Below are 7714 nucleotides of genomic sequence, written 5' to 3' on the forward strand. Positions count from 1 at the left end.
TTACTTAGCACACAAGGAATCATTAGTAGATAAGTGAGTGTTAAACATATCTGTGCTGAAAGGGGTCATTATATTTTTATTTGGAGTTGTGTTCATGACAGCATTATTTCTTTTGTTGTATGCAATATATGAGGATTTCATTTTGATATGGGTAATAGCACTAGGTATTGGCAGTTAGTAGGCAGCTATCAAACAGGGAGGTGCTACCATCTGGGAAGATATTGGAAACATAATTTGTTGTCTATTGGCAGACCCTGCTGTCATATGGCATAAAAATAATTGTGACCAAGTCCCTAGTTGCTGATTTGACGGACATTTTGCCTCATTTTCACACAATTGCAGGGTCTCAATTGTTTCTCTTACTTTGACAACACACTTTCTCAGTCTTGATATTTTTTTATATTTTCCACTTTGGTATTTATTTATTTACTTATTTATAATTATTATTACAGTATAGCCTGGATTTACGAGGTTTTGGTTAACGCATTTGGTCATTTACGCGGTGCCTTGCCAGAAATGAAATGCTTTAATTACGCGGTAAATTTGGTCATTTACACGGAGAGTGGCTGGAGGGTCCAGACGTGCCGCGCCATTTTGTATTCAAGCGGCCCATGCCTGACCACGGCAGTAGAAGAAGCGTCTGTTGGGAGCAGGGTGAGCCACCGGGGTAAGGCGTGTGATGTGCTGCTTGATAGTGGTGAATGCTGTAAAAGCCTCTTGAGTCCATATGAGAGGCTTGTGAGACGTCTTGGGGAGTTCCTTGAGAAGATCGTGGAGAGAAGCGAGGATGTTAGCAGTCTGGGCAATGAAGCGGTGGTAGTAGTTGACTAAACCCAGGAATTCTTGGAGCTTCTTCGCTGTTTCAGGTTTGGGGAACTCCTTGATGGCAGTTACCTTCTGTGGTAGGGGTTGGATGCCGCTCGGCGAGACTCTGTGACCAAGGAAGTCGATGGAGGAGGCTCTGAAGACGCACTTGGCTGGATGAACTTTCATGTTGTTGTTCTGCAGGCATTGGAGAAGGATCTGTAGGTGGTGATGATGCTCGGCAGGCGTTGGAGATGCGACGAGAATGTCGTCTATGTAGACAGTGACAAAGTCGAGGTCGCGAAGCATGTGGTCCATGTACCTCTGGAAGGTCTGAGCTGCATTGCGTAATCCAAAACTCATGTAGGCATACTCGAAGAGACCGAACGGAGTGGTGAGGGCAGTCTTCTGGATATCTGAAGGTGCCACTGGAATCTGATGGAAGGCACCCTCCAAGTCGATTTTCGAGAAGATGGTCTTGCCGTGGAGTTTGTGGTGAAAGTCCTGGACATGCGGGATAGGATACCTGTCAGGTTTGGTGACGAGGTTCAGGGCTCTGTAGTCACCACATATCCTCCAGTCGTTGGATGATGGCTTTGGAACCATGTGAAGAAGAGATGCCCAGGGACTCTTTGAAGGTCGAATGATGCCGTCTTGCAGGAGTCTGTTGAATTCCGCCTTGGCTGTGTTCAGGAGCTCAGGGCGAAGGCTTGAGAAGACTGGAGGTCCCATAGTCTCGATGTGGTGGAAGATTCCATACATTGGTGGTGGTGGAGACTCGGGGAGAGAACAGTTCTTGAACTCCTTGAGCAGGGAGGAGAACTCGTTGGACGGCGAGAGGCAGGTGATAGTGTCAGCGACTGCAGCACGTGAACCCCAGATCATGTGTGCTGTAGGCTCATGGGTGAGGCAGAGGTTGATTGGGTCGACGACGAGCTTGTGGAAGGTGAGGAAGTCGAAGCTAAGGATGGGTTGAGAGACGTCTGCCACCACGAAGGACCAGCGCAGATTCTTGGAAAGACCGAGGTCTAAGGCGAGGATGTGTGCGCCGTAGGAGATGGGAGTACCGCTGTCAGCGAACAGGTCATATGAAGGTTGCTTTGATGTGTCTTCAGTAAGGAGGGATGATGCTGACCGATGCTCCTGTGTCAACAAGGAATTTCCTGCCGGAGATGCGTTCGGTGATATGCAGCGGTGAGACGCCTGAAGTGACGGAGGTTGTGGCGTCTACCAATCCCCGTCGATGCCATTTCCCGAGTAGTTGCAGGGAGCCCCACAACATCTAGCGTTAGCACTGAAGCATTGATGGTACCAGCAGAGGGTAGGTGCACTGTGCTGGGAGCTGGTGGCGGTGTCTGAGGCAGGACGAAGATGTTGGGGTTGGTAGGACACAGTGTGTGGGGCTGGAGCAGCAGCAGGCATGGAGGAGCAGAGCTGCTCGAGGGTGTCCATCCTGCGGTGTAGAGACTGTAGCAGGGCCCTCATGTCTTGTGAGGTGTTGCTCAACTAAGGAGCGTTGATCCGGTTGACAAGATCGGAGGTAAGTGACGGTGTAGCCGCTGAGTTGTCCGTGGCAGCATGGCGCACAGCAGTGTATTCATTGAATACTCTGTCTGCCGTGGCTGCGTAGGTTGCCGGAGTTGTAGAGTAGTCCAGTGTGGACAGGGCGAGGCGAACTTCTGCGAGGAGCTTCTGTGAGTGAAGCTGGCGCAGGACAGTGTCAGGAAGCCTGTCCGTGTGGCGGGAGTTCAGTCTACGCATCTCGTCCCAGAGACGTGCACGCGTTGAGTTGCCAAGGGGTAGACTTGACAGGTCTTGCAGGAGACTAGCGCCGGGCCGCTGGTATCACCTCTTCAGAGCATCTCGTAGAGCTGCGAATTTGTTGTCAGCTGAGGGGTTGGTGATAATTTCTGAGACTTGCATGGCGACTTCTGCGGGCAAGGAACAAACCAGGGCAACATACTTTTGCTCGTCTTTAACTGTTGAGCCGGTGAGAGCTGCCTCCACATGAATTATCCAGTTCTCGATGTTGTGATTGAAGACTGGAAGAGAGATCCGTTTCTCATCCATCCTTGTGTGAGTGCGTCACTCCGGGGTCACCAATTGTAGCGTAATGTAAGTGGCCAGTTGTCAAATTTCTCTGTTTGTCTATTTTCTCTTTGTATGGCTCACATACATACGTACACGTAGGAGATCTTGCACCAAGGATGGAGGTAAGAAGGGAAACTCACAATGGCGTTTTCTGTGTGTGTGTGTATATATATATATATATATATATATATATATATATATATATATATATATATATATATATATATATATATATATATATATATATATATATATATATATATATATATATATATATATATATATATATATATATATATATATATATATATATATATATATATATATATATATATATATATATATATATATATATATATATATATATATATATATATATATATATATATATATATATATATATATATATATATATATATACCTGACATACATGGTAGAGGCATACAACACTCTCAGGCATACCAGACATACATGGTGAGGTATACAACACCACAGGTATACCAGACATACACATACAGGTAGAGGTAGGTATACAACACACTACAGGTATACCTGACATACATGGTAGAGGTATACAACACACTACAGGTATACCTGACATACATGGGTAGAGGTATACAACACACTACAGGTATACCTGACATACATGGTAGAGGTATACAACACACTACAGGTATACCTGACATACATGGTAGAGGTATACAACACACTACAGGTATACCTGACATACAGGGTAGAGGTATACAACACACTACAGGTATACCTGACATACATGGTAGAGGTATACAACACACTACAGGTATACCTGACATACATGGTAGAGGTATACAACACACTACAGGTATACCTGACATACAGGGTAGAGGTATACAACACACTACAGGTATACCTGACATACATGGTAGAGGTATACAACACACTACAGGTATACCTGACATACATGGTAGAGGTATACAACACACTACAGGTATACCTGACATACAGGGTAGAGGTATACAACACACTACAGGTATACCTGACATACATGGTAGAGGTATACAACACACTACAGGTATACCTGACATATAGGGTAGAGGTATACAACATACTACAGGTATACCTGACATATAGGGTAGAGGTATACAACATACTACAGGTGTACCTGACATACATGGTAGAGGTATACAACACAGTACAGGTATAGCTCTGACATACATGGTAGAGGTATACAACACACTACACAGGTATACCAGACATACATGGTAGAGGTACTGTATACAACACACTACAGGTATACCTGACATACATGGTAGAGGTGTACAACACAGTACAGGTATACCTGACATACATGGTAGAGGTATACAACACAGTACAGGTATACCTGACATACATGGTAGAGGTGTACAACACTACAGGTATACCTGACATACATGGTAGAGGTATACAACACACTACAGGTATACCTGACATACATGGTAGAGGTATACAACACAGTACAGGTATACCTGACATACATGGTAGAGGTGTACAACACTACAGGTATACCTGACATGCATGGTAGAGGTGTACAACACAGTACAGGTATACCTGACATACATGGTAGAGGTATACAACACAGTACAGGTATACCTGACATACATGGTAGAGGTATACAACACTACAGGTATACCTGACATACATGGTAGAGGTATACAACACAGTACAGGTATACCTGACATACATGGTAGAGGTATACAACACACTACAGGTATACCTGACATGCATGGTAGAGGTGTACAACACACTACAGGTATACCTGACATACATGGTAGAGGTATACAACACTACAGGTATACCTGACATACATGGTAGAGGTATATAACACATTACAGGTATACCTGACATACATACAGGTATATAACACATTACAGGTATATCGACATACATGGTAGAGTGCATAATAGGTATCAGATACCAAGGTGTATACCTGACATAATATGGTAGAGTGTATACAACATAACTGCCAGGCATACCTGACATGTCATGGTAGAGGCAAGAAACACTACAGGTATACCTGACATACATGGTAGAGGTATACAACACATTACAGGTACAGTATACCTGACATACATGGTAGAGGTGTACAACACATTACAGGTATACCTGACATACATGGTAGAGGTATACAACACATTACAGGTATACCTGACATACATGGTAGTGGTATACAACACATTACAGGTATACCTGACATACATGGTAGAGGTATACAACACTACAGGTATACCTTACATACATGGTAGAGGTATACAACACTACAGGTATACCTGACATACATGGTAGAGGTATACAACACATTACAGGTATACCTGACATACATGGTAGAGGTATACAACACATTACAGGTATACCTGACATACATGGTAGAGGTATACAACACAGTACAGGTATACCTGACATACATGGTAGAGGTATACAACACTACAGGTATACCTGACATACATTGTAGAGGTATACAACACACTACAGGTATAACTGACATACATGGTAGAGGTATACAACACAGTACAGGTATACCTGACATACATGGTAGAGGTATACAACACTACAGGTATACCTGACATACATGGTAGAGGTATACAACACACTACAGGTATACCTGACATACATGGTAGAGGTATACAACACAGTACAGGTATACCTGACATACATGGTAGAGGTATACAACACACTACAGGTATACCTGACATACATGGTAGAGGTATACAACACACTACAGGTATACCAGACATACATGGTAGAGGTATACAACACACTGGTATACCTGACATATGGTAGAGGTACAACTACAGGTATACCTGACATACATACAGGTGACATACATGTAAGGTATACAACACACTAGGTATACCTGACATACATGTAGAGGTACAACACACTACAGGTATACCTGACATACATGGTAGAGGTGTACAACACAGTACAGGTATACCTGACATACATGGTAGAGGTATACAACACAGTACAGGTATACCTGACATACATGGTAGAGGTGTACAACACTACAGGTATACCTGACATACATGGTAGAGGTATACAACACACTACAGGTATACCTGACACATGGTACATGTATACAACACACTACAGGTATACCTGACATACATGGTAGAGGTATACAACACAGTACAGGTATACCTGACATACATGGTAGAGGTATACAACACTACAGGTATACCTGACATACATGGTAGAGGTGTACAACACAGTACAGGTATACCTGACATACATGGTAGAGGTATACAACACAGTACAGGTATACCTGACATACATGGTAGAGGTATACAACACACTACAGGTATACCTGACATACATGGTAGAGGGTATACCTGACATACACAGTACAGGTATACCTGACATACATGGTAGAGGTATACAACACACTACAGGTATACCTGACATACATGGTAGAGGTGTACAACACACTACAGGTATACCTGACATACATGGTAGAGGTATACAACACACTACAGGTATACCTGACATACATGGTAGAGGTATACATACACAACACATTACAGGTACAGTATACCTGACATACATGGTAGAGGTGTACAACACATTACAGGTATACCTGACATACATGGTAGAGGTATACAACACATTACAGGTATACCTGACATACATGGTAGTGGTATACAACACATTACAGGTATACCTGACATACATGGTAGAGGTATACAACACTACAGGTATACCTTACATACATGGTAGAGGTATACAACACTACAGGTATACCTGACATACATGGTAGAGGTATACAACACATTACAGGTATACCTGACATACATGGTAGAGGTATACAACACATTACAGGTATACCTGACATACATGGTAGAGGTATACAACACAGTACAGGTATACCTGACATACATGGTAGAGGTATACAACACACTACAGGTATACCTGACATACATGGTAGAGGTATACAACACACTACAGGTATACCTGACATACATGGTAGAGGTATACAACACATTACAGGTATACCTGACATACATGGTAGAGGTATATAACACACTACACTCTACAGGTATACCTGACATACATGGTAGAGGTATACAACACACTACAGGTATACCTGACATACATGGTAGAGGTATACAACTTTACCTGAGTATACCAGACATACATGGTGAGGTATACAACACTACAGGTATACCTGACATACATGGTAGAGGTATACAACACACTACAGAATATACCAGACAAACATGGTGAGATTATTTGACACACTACAGGTATGCCTGACATACATCAATGGTATACAAGCACTACAGGTATGCCTGACGCTTCCATGGTAGAGGTATACAACACACTACAGGTATACCTGACACACATGGTGAGTATACAACACTACAGGTATACCAGACATACATGGTGGGGGTATACAACACACTACAGGTATACCTGACATACATGGGAGAGGTATACAACACTACAGGTATACCAGACATACATGGTAGAGGTATACAACATTACAGGTATACCTGAGCATACATGGTGAGGTATACAACACTACAGGTATGCCAGACATGCATGGTAGAGGTATACAACACTACAGTATACCAGACATACATGGTGAGGTATACAACACACTACAGGTATACCTGACATACATGGTGAGGTACCTGACACATTACAGGTATACCTGACATACATGGTAAGAGGTATACAACACATTACAGGTATGCCTGACATACATGGTAGAGGTATACAACACATTACAGGTATACCTGACATGCATGGTGAGGTATGCAACACGTTACACAGGTATACCTGACATACATGGTAGAGGTAT

Source organism: Homarus americanus, unplaced genomic scaffold (genome assembly GCF_018991925.1).
Source record: "Homarus americanus isolate GMGI-L3 unplaced genomic scaffold, GMGI_Hamer_2.0 scaffold50281, whole genome shotgun sequence".
Taxonomy (NCBI): domain Eukaryota; kingdom Metazoa; phylum Arthropoda; class Malacostraca; order Decapoda; family Nephropidae; genus Homarus; species Homarus americanus.